A 20,340-nucleotide genomic window follows, 5' to 3' on the forward strand; every position below is an offset into this window, starting at 1 on the left:
AAGCTTCTTTCCAGATTTCATCTGAGGATATTTCCTTTTTCACCGTAGCCCTCTATGGGCTTCCAAATATCACTTGGCCAATTCCACAAGAACTGTCTTAGCGAAAGGCTTCTTGAGGGGAAAGCTGTAACTCTGTGAGATGATTTCACAGAACACAAAGAAGTTTCTCAGAAAGCTTCTTTCTCTTAGTTATCGGAGGATATTTCCTTTAGCCCTATAGTCTTCAAAGGGATCCGAAATATCTGTTCTCAGATTCCACAGAAATAAGGCTAGCCAAGTGATCCACGAAATACAGATGTAACTCTGTGAGATGAATTAACAGAACACTAACCAGTTTCTCAGAAAGCTTCTTTCCAGATTTCATCTGACGATATTTCCTTTTTCACCATAGCCCTCTATGGGCTTCCAAATATCACTTTGCCAATTCCACAAGAACTGTCTTAGCGAAAGGCTTCTTGAGGGGAAAGCTGTAACTCTGTGAGATGATTACATTGAACACAAAGAAGTTTCTCACAAAGCTTCCTTTTCTTTGTTATCGGAGGATATTTCCTTTGGCCCTATAGTCTTCAAAGGGATCCGAAATATCTGTTCTCAGATTCCACAGAAATAAGGCTAGCAAAGAGATCCACGAAATACAGATGTAACTCTGTGAGATGAATTAACAGAACACTAAGCAGTTTCTCAGAAAGCTTCTTTCCAGATTTCATCGGAGGATATTTCCTTTTTCACCATAGCCCTCTATGGGCTTCCAAATATCACTTTGCCAATTCCACAAGAACTGTCTTAGCGAAAGGCTTCTTGAGGGGAAAGCTGTAACTCTGTGAGATGATTTCACAGAACACAAAGAAATTTCTCAGAAAGCTTCTTTCTCTTAGTTATCGGAGGATATTTCCGTTGGCCCTATAGTCTTCAAAGGGATCCGAAATATCTGTTTTCAGATTCCACAGAAATAAGGCTAGCAAAGAGATCCACGAAATACAGATGTAACTCTGTGAGATGAATTAACAGAACACTAAGCAGTTTCTCAGAAAGCTTCTTTCCAGATTTCATCTGAGGATATTTCCTTTTTCACCATAGCCCTCTATGGGCTTCCAAATATCACTTTGCCAATTCCACAAGAACTGTCTTAGCGAAAGGCTTCTTGAGGGGAAAGCTGTAACTCTGTGAGATGATTTCACAGAACACAAAGAAGTTTCTCAGAAAGCTTCTTTCTCTTAGTTATCGGAGGATATTTCCTTTGGCCCTATAGTCTTCAAAGGGATCCGAAATATCTGTTCTCAGACTCCACAGAAATAAGGCTTGCAAAGAGATCCACGAAATACAGATGTAACTCTGTGAGATGAATTAACAGAACACTAAGCAGTTTCTCAGAAAGCTTCTTTCCAGATTTCATCTGAGGATATTTCCTTTTTCACCATAGCCCTCTATGGGCTTCCAAATATCACTTTGCCAATTCCACAAGAACTGTCTTAGCGAAAGGCTTCTTGAGGGGAAAGCTGTAACTCTGTGAGATGATTTCACAGAACACAAAGAAGTTTCTCAGAAAGCTTCTTTCTCTTTGTTACCGGAGGATATTTCCTTTGGCCCTATAGTTTTCAAAGGGATCCGAAATATCTGTTCTCAGATTCCACAGAAATAAGGCGAGCAAAGAGATCCACGAAATATAGAAGTAACACTGTGAGATGAATTAACAGAACACTAAGCAGTTTCTCAGAAAGCTTCTTTCCAGATTTCATCGGAGGATATTTCCTTTTTCACCATAGCCCTCTATGGGCTTCCAAATATCACTTTGCCAATTCCACAAGAACTGTCTTAGCGAAAGGCTTCTTGAGGGGAAAACTGTAACTCTGTGAGATGATTTCACAGAACACAAAGAAGTTTCTCAGAAAGCTTCTTTCTCTTAGTTATCGGAGGATATTTCCTTTGGCCCTGTAGTCTTCAAAGGGATCCGAAATTTCTGTTCTCAGATTCCACAGAAATAAGGCTAGCAAAGAGATCCACGACATACAGATGTAACTCTGTGAGATGAATTAACAGAACACTAAGCAGTTTCTCAGAAACTTCTTTCCAGATTTCGTCTGAGGATATTTCCTTTTTCACCATAGCCCTCTATGGGCTTCCTAATATCACTTTGCCAATTCCACAAGAACTGTCTTAGCGAAAGGCTTCTTGAGGGGAAAGCTGTAACTCTGTGAGCTCATTTCACAGAACACAAAGAAGTTTCTCAGAAAGCTTCTTTCTCTTAGTTATCGGAGGATATTTCCTTTGGCCCTATAGTCTTCAAAGGGATCCGAAATATCTCTTCTCAGATTCCACAGAAATAAGGCTAGCAAAGAGATCCACGAAATATAGATATAACTCTGTGAGATGAATTAAGAGAACACTAAGCAGTTTCTCAGAAAGCTTCTTTCCAGATTTCATCTGAGGATATTTCCTTTTTCACCATAGCCCTCTAGTGGCTTCCAAATATCACTTTGCCAATTCCACAAGAACTGTCTTAGCAAAAGACTTCTTGAGGGGAAAGCTGTAACTCTGTGAGATGATTTCACAGAACACAAAGAGGTTTCTCAGAAAGCTTCTTTCTCTTAGTTATCGGAGGATATTTCCTGTGGCCCTATAGTCTTCAAAGGGATCCGAAATATCTGTTCTCAGATTCCACAGAAATAAGGCTAGCAAAGAGATCAACGAAATACAGATGTAACTCTGTGAGTGGAAGTCACACATCACAGAGCAGTTTCTCAGAAAGCTTCTTTCCAGATTTCATCTGAGGATATTTCCTTTTTCACCATAGCCCTCTATGGGCTTCCAAATATCACTTTGCCAATTCCACAAGAACTGTCTTAGCGAAAGGCTTCTTGAGGGGAAAGCTGTAACTCTGTGAGCTCATTTCACAGAACACAAAGAAGTTTCTCAGAAAGCTTCTTTCTCTTAGTTATCGGAGGATATTTCCTTTGGCCCTATAGTCTTCAAAGGGATCCGAAATATCTGTTCTCAGATTCCACAGAAATAAGGCTAGCAAAGAGATCCACGAAATATAGATGTAACTCTGTGAGATGAATTAACAGAACACTAAGCAGTTTCTCAGAAATCTTCTTTCCAGATTTCATCGGAGGATATTTCCTTTTTCACCATAGCCCTCTATGGGCTTCCAAATATCACTTTGCCAATTCCACAAGAACTGTCTTAGCGAAAGGCTTCTTAAGGGGAAAGCTGTAACTCTGTGAGATGATTTCACAGAACACAAAGAAGTTTCTCAGAAAGCTTCTTTCTCTTTGTTATCGGAGGATATTTCCTTTGGCCCTATAGTCTTCAAAGGGATCCGAAATATCTGTTCTCAGATTCCACAGAAATAAGGCTAGCAAAGAGATCCACGAAATATAGAAGTAACTCTGTGAGATGAATTAAAAGAACACTAAGCAGTTTCTCAGAAAGCTTCTTTCCAGATTTCATCTGAGGATATTTCCTTTTTCACCATAGCCCTCTATGGGCTTCCAAATATCACTTTGCCAATTCCCCAAGAACTGTCTTAGCGAAAGGCTTCTTGAGGGGAAAGCTGTAACTCTGTGAGCTCATTTCACAGAACACAAAGAAGTTTCTCAGAAAGCTTCTTTCTCTTAGTTATCGGAGGATATTTCCTTTGGCCCTATAGTCTTCATAGGGATCCGAAATATCTGTTGTCAGATTCCACAGAAATAAGGCTAGCAAAGAGATCCACGAAATACAGATGTAACTCTGTGAGATGAATTAACAGAACACTAAGCAGTTTCTCAGAAACTTCTTTCCAGATTTCCTCGGAGGATATTTCCTTTTTCACCATAGCCCTCTATGGGCTTCCAAATATCACTTTGCCAATTCCACAAGAACTGTCTTACCGAAAGGTTTCTTGAGGGGAAAGCTGTAACTCTGTGAGATGATTTCACAGAACACAAAGAAGTTTCTCAGAAAGCTTCTTTCTCTTTGTTATCGGAGGATATTTCCTTTGGCCCTATAGTCTTCAAAGGGATCCGAAATATATATTCTCAGATTCCACAGTAATAAGGCTAGCAAAGAGATCCACGAAATACAGATGTAACTCTGTGAGATGAATTAACAGAACACTAAGCAGTTTCTCGGAAAGCTTCTTTCCAGATTTCATCTGAGGATATTTCCTTTTTCACCATAGCCCTCTATGGGCTTCCAAATATCACTTTGCCAATTTCACAAGAACTGTCTTAGCGAAAGGCTTCTTGAGGGGAAAGCTGTAACTCTGTGAGATGATTTCACAGAACACAAAGAAGTTTCTCAGAAAGCTTCTTTCTCTTAGTTATCGGAGGATATTTCCTTTGGCCCTATAGTCTTCAAAGGGATCCGAAATATCTGTTCTCAGATTCCACAGAAATAAGGCTAGCCAAGTGATCCACGAAATACAGATGTAACTCTGTGAGATGAATTAACAGAACACTAAGCAGTTTCTCAGAAAGCTTCTTTCCAGATTTCATCTGAGGATATTTCCTTTTTCACCATAGCCCTCTATGGGCTTCCAAATATCACTTTGCCAATTCCACAAGAACTGTCTTAGCGAAAGGCTTCTTGAGGGGAAATCTGTAACTCTGTGAGCTCATTTCACAGAACACAAAGAAGTTTCTCAGAAAGCTTCTTTCTCTTAGTTATCGGAGGATATCTCCTTTGGCCCTATAGTCTTCAAAGGGATCCGAAATATCTGTTCTCAGATTCCAGAGAAATAAGGCTAGCAAAGAGATCCACGAAATACAGATGTAACTCTGTGAGATGAATTAACAGAACACTAAGCAGTTTCTCAGAAAGCTTCTTTCCAGATTTCATCTGAGGATATTTCCTTTTTCACCGTAGCCCTCTATGGGCTTCCAAATATCACTTGGCCAATTCCACAAGAACTGTCTTAGCGAAAGGCTTCTTGAGGGGAAAGCTGTAACTCTGTGAGATGATTTCACAGAACACAAAGAAGTTTCCCAGAAAGCTTCTTTCTCTTTGTTATCGGAGGATATTTCCTTTGGCCCTATAGTCTTCAAAGGGATCCGAAATATCTGTTCTCAGATTCCACAGAAATAGGGCTAGCAAAGAAATCAACGAAATACAGATGTAACTCTGTGAGTGGAAGTCACACATCACAGAGCAGTTTCTCACAAAGCTTCTTTCCAGATTTCATCTGAGGATATTTCCTTTTTCACCATAGCCCTCTATGGGCTTCCAAATATCACTTTGCCAATTCCACAAGAACTGTCTTAGCGAAAGGCTTCTTGAGGGGAAAGCTGTAACTCTGTGAGCTCATTTCACAGAACACAAAGAAGTTTCTCAGAACGCTTCTTTCCCTTGTTATCGGAGGATATTTCTTTTGGCCCTATAGTCTTCAAAGGGATCCGAAATATCTGTTCTCAGATTCCACAGAAATAAGGCTAGCAAAGAGATCCACGAAATACAGATGTAACTCTGTGAGATGAATTAACAGAACACTAAGCAGTTTCTCAGAAAGCTTCTTTCCAGATTTCATCGGAGGATATTTCCTTTTTCACCATAACCCTCTATGGGCTTCCAAATATCACTTTGCCAATTCCACAAGAACTGTCTTAGCGAAAGGCTTCTTGAGGGGAAAGCTGTAACTCTGTGAGATGATTTCAGAGAACACAAAGAAGTTTCTCAGAAAGCTTCTTTCTCTTTGTTATCGGAGGATATTTCCTTTGGCCCTATAGTCTTCAAAGGGATCCGAAATATCTGTTCTCAGATTCCACAGAAATAAGGCTAGCAAAGAGATCCACGAAATATAGATGTAACTCTGTGAGATGAATTAACAGAACACTAAGCAGTTGCTCAGAAATCTTCTTTCCAGATTTCATCGGAGGATATTTCCTTTTTCACCATAGCCCTCTATGGGCTTCCAAATATCACTTTGCCAATTCCACAAGAACTGTCTTAGCGAAAGGCTTCTTGAGGGGAAAGCTGTAACTCTGTGAGATGATTTCACAGAACACAAAGAAGTTTCTCAGAAAGCTTCTTTCTCTTTGTTATCGGAGGATATTTCCTTTGGCCCTATAGTCTTCAAAGGGATCCGAAATATCTGTTCTCAGATTCCACAGAAATAAGGCTAGCAAAGAGATCCACGAAATATAGAAGTAACTCTGTGAGATGAATTAAAAGAACACTAAGCAGTTTCTCAGAAAGCTTCTTTCCAGATTTCATCTGAGGATATTTCCTTTTTCACCATAGCCCTCTATGGGCTTCCAAATATCACTTTGCCAATTCCCCAAGAACTGTCTTAGCGAAAGGCTTCTTGAGGGGAAAGCTGTAACTCTGTGAGCTCATTTCACAGAACACAAAGAAGTTTCTCAGAAAGCTTCTTTCTCTTAGTTATCGGAGGATATTTCCTTTGGCCCTATAGTCTTCAAAGGGATCCGAAATATCTGTTGTCAGATTCCACAGAAATAAGGCTAGCAAAGAGATCCACGAAATACAGATGTAACTCTGTGAGATGAATTAACAGAACACTAAGCAGTTTCTCAGAAACTTCTTTCCAGATTTCCTCCGAGGATATTTCCTTTTTCACCATAGCCCTCTATGGGCTTCCAAATATCACTTTGCCAATTCCACAAGAACTGTCTTACCGAAAGGTTTCTTGAGGGGAAAGCTGTAACTCTGTGAGATGATTTCACAGAACACAAAGAAGTTTCTCAGAAAGCTTCTTTCTCTTTGTTATCGGAGGATATTTCCTTTGGCCCTATAGTCTTCAAAGGGATCCGAAATATATATTCTCAGATTCCACAGTAATAAGGCTAGCAAAGAGATCCACGAAATACAGATGTAACTCTGTGAGATGAATTAACAGAACACTAAGCAGTTTCTCGGAAAGCTTCTTTCCAGATTTCATCTGAGGATATTTCCTTTTTCACCATAGCCCTCTATGGGCTTCCAAATATCACTTTGCCAATTTCACAAGAACTGTCTTAGCGAAAGGCTTCTTGAGGGGAAAGCTGTAACTCTGTGAGATGATTTCACAGAACACAAAGAAGTTTCTCAGAAAGCTTCTTTCTCTTAGTTATCGGAGGATATTTCCTTTGGCCCTATAGTCTTCAAAGGGATCCGAAATATCTGTTCTCAGATTCCACAGAAATAAGGCTAGCCAAGTGATCCACGAAATACAGATGTAACTCTGTGAGATGAATTAACAGAACACTAAGCAGTTTCTCAGAAAGCTTCTTTCCAGATTTCATCTGAGGATATTTCCTTTTTCACCATAGCCCTCTATGGGCTTCCAAATATCACTTTGCCAATTCCACAAGAACTGTCTTAGCGAAAGGCTTCTTTAGGGGAAATCTGTAACTCTGTGAGCTCATTTCACAGAACACAAAGAAGCTTCTCAGAAAGCTTCTTTCTCTTAGTTATCGGAGGATATCTCCTTTGGCCCTATAGTCTTCAAAGGGATCCGAAATATCTGTTCTCAGATTCCACAGAAATAAGCCTACCAAAGAGATCCACGAAATACAGATGTAACTCTGTGAGATGAATTAACAGAACACTAAGCAGTTTCTCAGAAAGCTTCTTTCCAGATTTCATCTGAGGATATTTCCTTTTTCACCATAGCCCTCTATGGGCTTCCAAATATCACTTGGCCAATTCCACAAGAACTGTCTTAGCGAAAGGCTTCTTGAGGGGAAAGCTGTAACTCTGTGAGATGATTTCACAGAACACAAAGAAGTTTCCCAGAAAGCTTCTTTCTCTTTGTTATCGGAGGATATTTCCTTTGGCCCTATAGTCTTCAAAGGGATCCGAAATATCTGTTCTCAGATTCCACAGAAATAGGGCTAGCAAAGAGATCAACGAAATACAGATGTAACTCTGTGAGTGGAAGTCACACATCACAGAGCAGTTTCTCACAAAGCTTCTTTCCAGATTTCATCTGAGGATATTTCCTTTTTCACCATAGCCCTCTATGGGCTTCCAAATATCACTTTGCCAATTCCACAAGAACTGTCTTAGCGAAAGGCTTCTTGAGGGGAAAGCTGTAACTCTGTGAGCTCATTTCACAGAACACAAAGAAGTTTCTCAGAACGCTTCTTTCCCTTGTTATCGGAGGATATTTCTTTTGGCCCTATAGTCTTCAAAGGGATCCGAAATATCTGTTCTCAGATTCCACAGAAATAAGGCTAGCAAAGAGATCCACGAAATACAGATGTAACTCTGTGAGATGAATTAACAGAACACTAAGCAGTTTCTCAGAAAGCTTCTTTCCAGATTTCATCGGAGGATATTTCCTTTTTCACCGTAGCCCTCTAGTGGCTTCCAAATATCACTTTGCCAATTCCACAAGAACTGTCTTAGCGAAAGGCTTCTTGAGGGGAAAGCTGTAACTCTGTGAGATGATTTCAGAGAACACAAAGAAGTTTCTCAGAAAGCTTCTTTCTCTTTGTTATCGGAGGATATTTCCTTTGGCCCTATAGTCTTCAAAGGGATCCGAAATATCTGTTCTCAGATTCCACAGAAATAAGGCTAGCAAAGAGATCCACGAAATATAGATGTAACTCTGTGAGATGAATTAACAGAACACTAAGCAGTTTCTCAGAAAGCTTCTTTCCAGATTTCATCGGAGGATATTTCCTTTTTCACCATAGCCCTCTATGGGCTTCCAAATATCACTTTGCCAATTCCATAAGAACTGTCTTAGCAAAAGACTTCTTGAGGGGAAAGCTGTAACTCTGTGAGATGATTTCACAGAACACAAAGAGGTTTCTCACAAAGTTTCTTTCTCTTAGTTATCGGAGGATATTTCCTGTGGCCGTATAGTCTTCAAAGGGATCCGAAATATCTGTTCTCAGATTCCACAGAAATAGGGCTAGCAAAGAGATCAACGAAATACAGATGTAACTCTGTGAGTGGAAGTCACACATCACAGAGCAGTTTCTCACAAAGCTTCTTTCCAGATTTCATCTGAGGATATTTCCTTTTCACCATAGCCCTCTATGGGCTTCCAAATATCACTTTGCCAATTCCACAAGAACTGTCTTAGCGAAAGGCTTCTTGAGGGGAAAGCTGTAACTCTGTGAGCTCATTTCACAGAACACAAAGAAGTTTCTCAGAACGCTTCTTTCCCTTGTTATCGGAGGATATTTCCTTTGGCCCTATAGTCTTCAAAGGGATCCGAAATATCTGTTCTCAGATTCCACAGAAATAAAGCTAGCAAAGAGATCCACGAAATATAGAAGTAACTCTGTGAGATGAATTAACAGAACACTAAGAAGTTTCTCAGAAAGCTTCTCTCCAGATTTCATCGGAGGATATTTCCTTTTTCACCATAGCCCTCTATGGGCTTCCAAATATCACTTTGCCAATTCCACAAGAACTGTGTTAGCGAAAGGCTTCTTGAGGGGAAAGCTGTAACTCTGTGAGATGATTTCACACAACACAAAGAAGTCTCTCAGAAAGCTTCTTTCTCTTAGTTATCGGAGGATATTTCCTTTGGCCCTATAGTCTTCAAAGGGATCCGAAATATCTGTTCTCAGATTCCACAGAAATAAGGCTAGCAAAGAGATCCACGAAATACAGATGTAACTCTGTGAGATGAATTAACAGAACACTAAGCAGTTTCTCAGAAAGCTTCTTTCCAGATTTCATCGGAGGATATTTCCTTTTTCACCGTAGCCCTCTATGGGCTTCCAAATATCACTTTGCCAATTCCACAAGAACTGTCTTAGCGAAAGGCTTCTGGAGGGGAAAGCTGTAACTCTGTGAGATGATTTCACAGAACACAAAGAAGTTTCCCAGAAAGCTTCTTTCTCTTTGTTATCGGAGGATATTTCCTTTGGCCCTATAGTCTTCAAAGGGATCCGAAATATCTGTTCTCAGATTCCACAGAAATGGGGCTAGCAAAGAGATCAACGAAATACAGATGTAACTCTGTGAGTGGAAGTCACACATCACAGAGCAGTTTCTCACAAAGCTTCTTTCCAGATTTCATCTGAGGATATTTCCTTTTTCACCATAGCCCTCTATGGGCTTCCAAATATCACTTTGCCAATTCCACAAGAACTGTCTTAGCGAAAGGCTTCTTGAGGGGAAAGCTGTAACTCTGTGAGCTCATTTCACAGAACACAAAGAAGTTTCTCAGAACGCTTCTTTCCCTTGTTATCGGAGGATATTTCTTTTGGCCCTATAGTCTTCAAAGGGATCCGAAATATCTGTTCTCAGATTCCACAGAAATAAGGCTAGCAAAGAGATCCACGAAATACAGATGTAACTCTGTGAGATGAATTAACAGAACACTAAGCAGTTTCTCAGAAAGCTTCTTTCCAGATTTCATCGGAGGATATTTCCTTTTTCACCGTAGCCCTCTAGTGGCTTCCAAATATCACTTTGCCAATTCCACAAGAACTGTCTTAGCGAAAGGCTTCTTGAGGGGAAAGCTGTAACTCTGTGAGATGATTTCAGAGAACACAAAGAAGTTTCTCAGAAAGCTTCTTTCTCTTTGTTATCGGAGGATATTTCCTTTGGCCCTATAGTCTTCAAAGGGATCCGAAATATCTGTTCTCAGATTCCACAGAAATAAGGCTAGCAAAGAGATCCACGAAATATAGATGTAACTCTGTGAGATGAATTAACAGAACACTAAGCAGTTTCTCAGAAAGCTTCTTTCCAGATTTCATCGGAGGATATTTCCTTTTTCACCATAGCCCTCTATGGGCTTCCAAATATCACTTTGCCAATTCCATAAGAACTGTCTTAGCAAAAGACTTCTTGAGGGGAAAGCTGTAACTCTGTGAGATGATTTCACAGAACACAAAGAGGTTTCTCACAAAGTTTCTTTCTCTTAGTTATCGGAGGATATTTCCTGTGGCCGTATAGTCTTCAAAGGGATCCGAAATATCTGTTCTCAGATTCCACAGAAATAGGGCTAGCAAAGAGATCAACGAAATACAGATGTAACTCTGTGAGTGGAAGTCACACATCACAGAGCAGTTTCTCACAAAGCTTCTTTCCAGATTTCATCTGAGGATATTTCCTTTTCACCATAGCCCTCTATGGGCTTCCAAATATCACTTTGCCAATTCCACAAGAACTGTCTTAGCGAAAGGCTTCTTGAGGGGAAAGCTGTAACTCTGTGAGCTCATTTCACAGAACACAAAGAAGTTTCTCAGAACGCTTCTTTCCCTTGTTATCGGAGGATATTTCCTTTGGCCCTATAGTCTTCAAAGGGATCCGAAATATCTGTTCTCAGATTCCACAGAAATAAAGCTAGCAAAGAGATCCACGAAATATAGAAGTAACTCTGTGAGATGAATTAACAGAACACTAAGAAGTTTCTCAGAAAGCTTCTCTCCAGATTTCATCGGAGGATATTTCCTTTTTCACCATAGCCCTCTATGGGCTTCCAAATATCACTTTGCCAATTCCACAAGAACTGTGTTAGCGAAAGGCTTCTTGAGGGGAAAGCTGTAACTCTGTGAGATGATTTCACACAACACAAAGAAGTCTCTCAGAAAGCTTCTTTCTCTTAGTTATCGGAGGATATTTCCTTTGGCCCTATAGTCTTCAAAGGGATCCGAAATATCTGTTCTCAGATTCCACAGAAATAAGGCTAGCAAAGAGATCCACGAAATACAGATGTAACTCTGTGAGATGAATTAACAGAACACTAAGCAGTTTCTCAGAAAGCTTCTTTCCAGATTTCATCGGAGGATATTTCCTTTTTCACCATAGCCCTCTATGGGCTTCCAAATATCACTTTGCCAATTCCACAAGAACTGTCTTAGCGAAAGGCTTCTTGAGGGGAAAGCTGTAACTCTGTGAGATGATTTCACAGAACACAAAGAAGTTTCTCAGAAAGCTTCTTTCTCTTAGTTATCGGAGGATATTTCCTTTGGCCCTATAGTCTTCAAAGGGATCCGAAATATCTGTTCTCAGATTCCACAGAAATAAGGCTAGCAAAGAGATCCACGAAATACAGATGTAACTCTGTGAGATGAATTAACAGAACACTAAGCAGTTTCTCAGAAAGCTTCTTTCCAGATTTCATCTGAGGATATTTCCTTTTTCACCATAGCCCTCTATGGGCTTCCAAATATCACTTTGCCAATTCCACAAGAACTGTCTTAGCGAAAGGTTTCTTGAGGGGAAAGCTGTAACTCTGTGAGATGATTTCACAGAACACAAAGAAGTTTCTCAGAACGCTTCTTTCTCTTAGTTATCGGAGGATATTTCCTTTGGCCCTATAGTCTTCAAAGGGATCCGAAATATCTGTTCTCAGATTCCACAGAAATAAGGCTAGCAAAGAGATCCACGAAATACAGATGTAACTCTGTGAGATGAATTAACAGAACACTAAGCAGTTTCTCAGAGCGCTTCTTTCCAGATTTCATCTGAGGATATTTCCTTTTTCACCATAGCCCTCTATGGGCTTCCAAATATCACTTTGCCAATTCCACAAGAACTGTCTTAGCGAAAGGCTTCTTGAGGGGAAAGCTGTAACTCTGTGAGATGATTTCACAGAACACAAAGAAGTTTCTCAGAAAGCTTCTTTCTCTTAGTTATCGGAGGATATTTCCTTTGGCCCTATAGTCTTCAAAGGGATCCGAAATATCTGTTCTCAGATTCCACAGAAATAAGGCTAGCAAAGAGATCCACGAAATACAGATGTAACTCTGTGAGATGAATTAACAGAACACTAAGCAGTTTCTCAGAAAGCTTCTTTCCAGATTTCATCTGAGGATATTTCCTTTTTCACCATAGCCCTCTATGGGCTTCCAAATATCACTTTGCCAATTCCACAAGAACTGTCTTAGCGAAAGGCTTCTTGAGGGGAAAGCTGTAACTCTGTGAGATGATTTCACAGAACACAAAGAAGTTTCTCAGAACGCTTCTTTCTCTTAGTTATCGGAGGATATTTCCTTTGGCCCTATAGTCTTCAAAGGGATCCGAAATATCTGTTCTCAGATTCCACAGAAATAAGGCTAGCAAAGAGATCCACGAAATACAGATGTAACTCTGTGAGATGAATTAACAGAACACTAAGCAGTTTCTCAGAGCGCTTCTTTCCAGATTTCATCTGAGGATATTTCCTTTTTCACCATAGCCCTCTATGGGCTTCCAAATATCACTTTGCCAATTCCACAAGAACTGTCTTAGCGAAAGGCTTCTTGAGGGGAAAGCTGTAACTCTGTGAGATGATTTCACAGAACACAAAGAAGTTTCTCAGAAATCTTCTTTCTCTTAGTTATCGGAGGATATTTCCTTTGGCCCTATAGTCTTCAAAGGGATCCGAAATATCTGTTCTCAGATTCCACAGAAATAAGGCTAGCAAAGAGATCCACGAAATACAAATGTAACTCTGTGAGATGAATTAACAGAACACTAAGCAGTTTCTCAGAAAGCTTCTTTCCAGATTTCATCTGAGGATATTTCCTTTTTCACCATAGCCCTCTATGGGCTTCCAAATATCACTCTGCCAATTCCACAAGAACTGTCTTAGCGAAAGGCTTCTTGAGTGGAAAGCTGTAACTCTGTGAGCTCATTTCACGGAACACAAAGAAGTTTCTCAGAAAGCTTCTTTCTCTTAGTTATCGGAGGATATCTCCTTTGGCCCTATAGTCTTCAAATGGATCCGAAATATCTGTTCTCAGATTCCACAGAAATAAGGCTAGCAAAGAGATCCACGAAATACAGATGTAACTCTGTGAGATGAATTAACAGAACACTAAGCAGTTTCTCAGAAAGCTTCTTTCCAGATTTGATCGGAGGATATTTCCTTTTTCACCATAGCCCTCTATGGGCTTCCAAATATCACTTTGCCAATTCCACAAGAACTGTCTTAGCGAAAGGCTTCTTGAGGGGAAAGCTGTAACTCTGTGAGCTCATTTCACAGAACACAAAGAAGTTTCTCAGAAAGCTTCTTTCTCTTAGTTATCGGAGGATATCTCCTTTGGCCCTCTAGTCTTCAAAGGGATCCGAAATATCTGTTCTCAGATTCCACAGAAATAAGGCTGGCAAAGAGATCTACGAAATACAGATGTAACTCTGTGAGATGAATTAACAGAACACTAAGCCGTTTCTCAGAAAGCTTCTTTCCAGATTTCATCTGAGGATATTTCCTTTTTCACCAGAGCCCTCTATGGGCTTCCAAATATCACTTGGCCAATTCCACAAGAACTGTCTTAGCGAAAGGCTTCTTGAGGGGAAAGCTGTAACTCTGTGAGATGATTTCACAGAACACAAAGAAGTTTCTCAGAAAGCTTCTTTCTCTTTGTTATCGGAGGATATTTCCTTTGGCCCTATAGTCTTCAAAGGGTTCCGAAATATCTGTTCTCAGATTCCACAGAAATAAGGCGAGCAAAGAGATCCACGAAATATAGAAGTAACTCTGTGAGATGAATTAACAGAACACTAAGCAGTTTCTCAGAAAGCTTCTTTCCAGATTTCATCGGAGGATATTCCCTTTTTCACCATAGCCCTCTATGGGCTTCCAAATATCACTTTGCCAATTCCACAAGAACTGTCTTAGCGAAAGGCTTCTTGAGGGGAAAGCTGTAACTCTGTGAGATGATTTCACAGAACACAAAGAAGTTTCTCAGAAAGCTTCTTTTTCTTTGGTATCGGAGGATATTTCCTTTGGCCCTATAGTCTTCAAAGGGATCCGAAATATCTGTTCTCAGATTCCACAGAAATAAGGCTAGCAAAGAAATCCACGAAATACAGATGTAACTCTGTGAGATGAATTAACAGAACACTAAGCAGTTTCTCAGAAAGCTTCTTTCCAGATTTCATCTGAGGATATTTCCTTTTTCACCATAGCCCTCTATGGGCTTCCAAATATCACTTTGCCAACTCCACAAGAACTGCCTTAGCGAAAGGCTTCTTGAGGGGAAAGCTGTAACTCTGTGAGCTCATTTCACAGGACACAAAGAAGTTTCTCAGAAAGCTTCTTTCTCTTAGTTTTCGGAGGATATTTCCTTTGGCCCTATAGTCTTCAAAGGGATCCGAAATATCTGTTCTCAGATTCCACAGAAATAAGGCTAGCAAAGAGATCCACGAAATATAGATGTAACTCTGTGAGATTAATTAACAGAACACTAAGCAGTTTCTCAGAAAGCTTCCTTCCAGATTTCCTCGGAGGATATTTCCTTTTTCACCATAGCCCTCTATGGGCTTCCAAATATCACTTTGCCAATTCCACAAGAACTGTCTTAGCGAAAGGCTTCTTGAGGGGAAAGCTGTAACTCTGTGAGATGATTTCACAGAACACAAAGAAGTTTCTCAGAAAGCTTCTTTCTCTTAGTTATCGGAGGATATTTCCGTTGGCCCTATAGTCTTCAAAGGGATCCGAAATATCTGTTTTCAGATTCCACAGAAATAAGGCTAGCAAAGAGATCCACGAAATACAGATGTAACTCTGTGAGATGAATTAACAGAACACTAAGCAGTTTCTCAGAAAGCTTCTTTCCAGATTTCATCTGAGGATATTTCCTTTTTCACCATAGCCCTCTATGGGCTTCCAAATATCACTTTGCCAATTCCACAAGAACTGTCTTAGCGAAAGGTTTCTTGAGGGGAAAGCTGTAACTCTGTGAGATGATTTCACAGAACACAAAGAAGTTTCTCAGAACGCTTCTTTCTCTTAGTTATCGGAGGATATTTCCTTTGGCCCTATAGTCTTCAAAGGGATCCGAAATATCTGTTCTCAGATTCCACAGAAATAAGCCTACCAAAGAGATCCACGAAATACAGATGTAACTCTGTGAGATGAATAGACAGATCACTGAGCAGTTTCTCAGAAAGCTTCTCCTCAGATTTCATCTGAGGATATTTCCTTTTTCACCATAGCCCTCTATGGGCTTCCAAATATCACTTTGCCAATTCCACAAGAACTGTCTTAGCGAAAGGCTTCTTGAGGGGAAAGCTGTAACTCTGTGAGATGATTTCACAGAACACAAAGAAGTTTCTCAGAAAGCTTCTTTCTCTTAGTTATCGGAGGATATTTCCTTTGGCCCTATAGTCTTCAAAGGGATCCGAAATATCTGTTCTCAGATTCCACAGAAATAGGCTAGCCAAGTGATCCACGAAATACAGATGTAACTCTGTGAGATGAATTAACAGAACACTAACCAGTTTCTCAGAAAGCTTCTTTCCAGATTTCATCTGAGGATATTTCCTTTTTCACCATAGCCCTCTATGGGCTTCCAAATATCACTTTGCCAATTCCACAAGAACTGTCTTAGCGAAAGGCTTCTTGAGTGGAAAGCTGTAACTCTGTGAGATGATTACATAGAACACAAAGAAATTTCTCACAAAGCTTCTTTCTCTTTGTTATCGGAGGATATTTCCTTTGGCCCTATAGTCTTCAAAGGGATCCGAAATATCTGTTCTCAGATTCCACAGAAATAAGGCTAGCAAAGAGATCCACGAAATACAGATGTAACTCTGTGAGATGAATTAACAGAACACTAAGCAGTTTCTCAGAAAGCTTCTTTCCAGATTTCATCGGAGGATATTTCCTTTTTCACCATAGCCCTCTATGGGCTTCCAAATATCACTTTGCCAATTCCACAAGAACTGTCTTAGCGAAAGGCTTCTTGAGGGGAAAGCTGTAACTCTGTGAGCTCATTTCACGGAACACAAAGAAGTTTCTCAGAAAGCTTCTTTCTCTTAGTTATCGGAGGATATCTCCTTTGGCCCTATAGTCTTCAAAGGGATCCGAAATATCTGTTCTCAGATTCCACAGAAATAAGGCTAGCAAAGAGATCCACGAAATACAGATGTAACTCTGTGAGATGAATTAACAGAACACTAAGCAGTTTCTCAGAAAGCTTCTTTCCAGATTTCATCGGAGGATATTTCCTTTTTCACCATAGCCCTCTATGGGCTTCCAAATATCACTTGGCCAATTCCACAAGAACTGTCCTAGCGAAAGGCTTCTTGAGGGGAAAGCTGTAACTCTGTGAGATGATTTCACAGAACACAAAGAAGTTTCTCAGAAAGCTTCTTTCTCTTAATTATCGGAGGATATTTCCTTTGGCCCTATAGTCTTCAAAGGGATCCGAAATATCTGTTCTCAGATTCCACAGAAATAAGGCTAGCAAAGAGATCCACGAAATACAGATGTAACTCTGTGAGATGAATTAACAGAACACTAAGCAGTTTCTCAGAAAGCTTCTTTCCAGATTTCATCGGAGGATATTTCCTTTTTCACCATAGCCCTCTATGAGCTTCCAAATATCACTTTGCCAATTCCACAAGAACTGTCTTAGCGAAAGGCTTCTTGAGGGGAAAGCTGTAACACTGTGAGATGATTTCACAGAACACAAAGAAGTTTCTCAGAAAGCTTCTTTCTCTTAGTTATCGGAGGATATTTCCTTTGGCCCTATAGTCTTCAAAGGGATCCGAAATATCTGTTCTCAGATTCCACAGAAATAAGTCGTGCAAAGAGATCCACGAAATATAGAAGTAACTCTGTGAGATGAATTAACAGAACACTAAGCAGTTTCTCAGAAAGCTTCTTTCCAGATTTGATCGGAGGATATTTCCTTTTTCACCATAGCCCTCTATGGGCTTCCAAATATCACTTTGCCAATTCCACAAGAACTGTCTTAGCGAAAGGCTTCTTGAGGGGAAAGCTGTAACTCTGTGAGATGATTTCACAGAACACAAAGAAGTTTTTCAGAAAGCTTCTTTCTCTTTGTTATCGGAGAATATTTCCTTTGGCCCTATAGTCTTCAAAGGGATCCGAAATATCTGTTCTCAGATTCCACAGAAATAAGGCTAGCAAAGAGATCCACGAAATATAGATGTAACTCTGTGAGATGAATTAACAGAACACTATGCAGTTTCTCAGAAAGCTTCTTTCCAGATTTCATCTGAGGATATTTCCTTTTTCACCATAGCCCTCTATGGGCTTCCAAATATCACTTTGCCAATTCCACAAGAACTGTCTTAGCAAAAGACTTCTTGAGGGGAAAGCTGTAACTCTGTGAGATGATTTCACAGAACACAAATAGGTTTCTCAGAAAGCTTCTTTCTCTTAGTTATCGGAGGATATTTCCTGTGGCCCTATAGTCTTCAAAGGGATCCGAAATATCTGTTCTCAGATTCCACAGAAATAGGGCTAGCAAAGAGATCAACGAAATACAGATGTAACTCTGTGAGTGGAAGTCACACATCACAGAGCAGTTTCTCACAAAGCTTCTTTCCAGATTTCATCTGAGGATATTTCCTTTTTCACCATAGCCCTCTATGGGCTTCCAAATATCACTTTGCCAATTCCACGAGAACTGTCTTAGCGAAAGGCTTCTTGGGGGGAAAGCTGTAACTCTTTGAGCTCATTTCACAGAACACAAAGAAGTTTCTCAGAATGCTTCTTTCTCTTAGTTTTCGGAGGATATTTCCTTTGGCCCTATAGTCTTCAAAGGGATCCGAAATATCTGTTCTCAGATTCCACAGAAATAAGGCTAGCAAAGAGATCCACGAAATATAGATGTAACTCTGTGAGATGAATTAACAGAACACTAAGCAGTTTCTCAGAAAGCTTCTTTCCAGATTTCATCGGAGGATATTTCCTTTTTCACCATAGCCCTCTATGGGCTTCCAAATATCACTTTGCCAATTCCACAAGAACTGTCTTAGCGAAAGGCTTCTTGAGGGGAAAGCTGTAACTCTGTGAGATGATTTCACAGAACACAAAGAAGTTTCTCAGAAAGCTTGTTTCTCTTAGTTTTCGGAGGATATTTCCTTTGGTCCTATAGTCTTCAAAGGGATCCGAAATATCTGTTCTCAGATTCCACAGAAATAAGGCTAGCCAAGTGATCCACGAAATACAGATGTAAATCTGTGAGATGAATTAACAGAACACTAAGCAGTTTCTCAGAAAGCTTTTTTCCAGATTTCATCTGAGGATATTTCCTTTTTCACCATAGCCCTCTATGGGCTTCCAAATATCACTTGGCCAATTCCACAAGAACTGTCTTAGCGAAAGGCTTCTTGAGGGGAAAGCTGTAACTCTGTGAGATGATTACATAGAACACAAAGAATTCTCTCACAAAGCTTCTTTCTCTTTGTTATCGGAGGATATTTCCTTTGGCCCTATACTCTTCAAAGGGATCCGAAATATCTGTTCTCAGATTCCACAGAAATAAGGCTAGCAAAGAGATCAACGAAATACAGATGTAACTCTGTGAGTGGAAGTTACACATCACAGAGCAGTGTCTCAGAAAGCTTCTTTCCAGATTTCTTCTGAGGATATTTCCTTTTTCACCGTAGTCCTCTATGGGCTTCCAAATATCACTTTGCCAATTCCACAAGATCTGTCTTAGCGAAAGGATTCTTGAGGGGAAAGCTGTAACTCTCTGAGATGATTTCACAGAACACAAAGAAGTTTCTCAGAAAGCTTCTTTCTCTTAATTTTCGGAGGATATTTCCTTTGGCCCTATAGACTTCAAAGGGATCCGAAATATCTTTTCTCAGATTCCACAGAAATAAGGCTAGCAAAGAGATCCACGAAATACAGATGTAACTCTGTGAGATGAATTAACAGAACACTAAGCAGTTTCTCAGAAAGCTTCTTTCCAGATTTCATCTGAGGATATTTCCTTTTTCACCATAGCCCTCTATGGGCTTCCAAATATCACTTGGCCAATTCCACAGGAACTATCTTAGCGAAAGGCTTCTAGAGGGGAAAGCTGTAACTCTGTGAGATGATTTCACAGAACACAAAGAAGTTTCTCAGAAAGCTTCTTTCTCTTTGTTATCGGAGGATATTTCCTTTGGCCCTATAGTCTTCAAAGGGATCCGAAATATCTGTTCTCAGATTCCACAGAAATAAGGCGAGCAAAGAGATCCACGAAATATAGAAGTAACTCTGTGAGATGAACTAACAGAACACTAAGCAGTTTCTCAGAAAGCTTCTTTCCAGATTTCATCGGAGGATATTCTCTTTTTCACCATATCCCTCTATGGGCTTCCAAATATCACTTTGCCAATTCCACAAGAACTGTCTTAGCGAAAGGCTGCTTGAGGGGAAAGCTGTAACTCTGTGAGATGATTTCACAGAACACAAAGAAGTTTCTCAGAAAGCTTCTTTCTCTTAGTTATCGGAGGATATTTCCTTTGGCCCTATAGTCTTCAAAGGGATCCGAAATATCTGTTCTCAGATTCCACAGAAATAAGCCTAGCAAAGAGATCCACGAAATACAGATGTAAGTCTGTGAGATGAATTAACAGAACACTGAGCAGTTTCTCAGAAAGCTTCTTTCCAGATTTCATCTGAGGATATTTCCTTTTTCACCATAGCCCTCTATGGGCTTCCAAATATCACTTTGCCAATTCCACAAGAACTGTCTTTGCGAAAGGCTTCTT

This window comes from Macaca fascicularis, chromosome 5 (genome assembly GCF_037993035.2).
Source record: "Macaca fascicularis isolate 582-1 chromosome 5, T2T-MFA8v1.1".
NCBI classification, from domain to species: domain Eukaryota; kingdom Metazoa; phylum Chordata; class Mammalia; order Primates; family Cercopithecidae; genus Macaca; species Macaca fascicularis.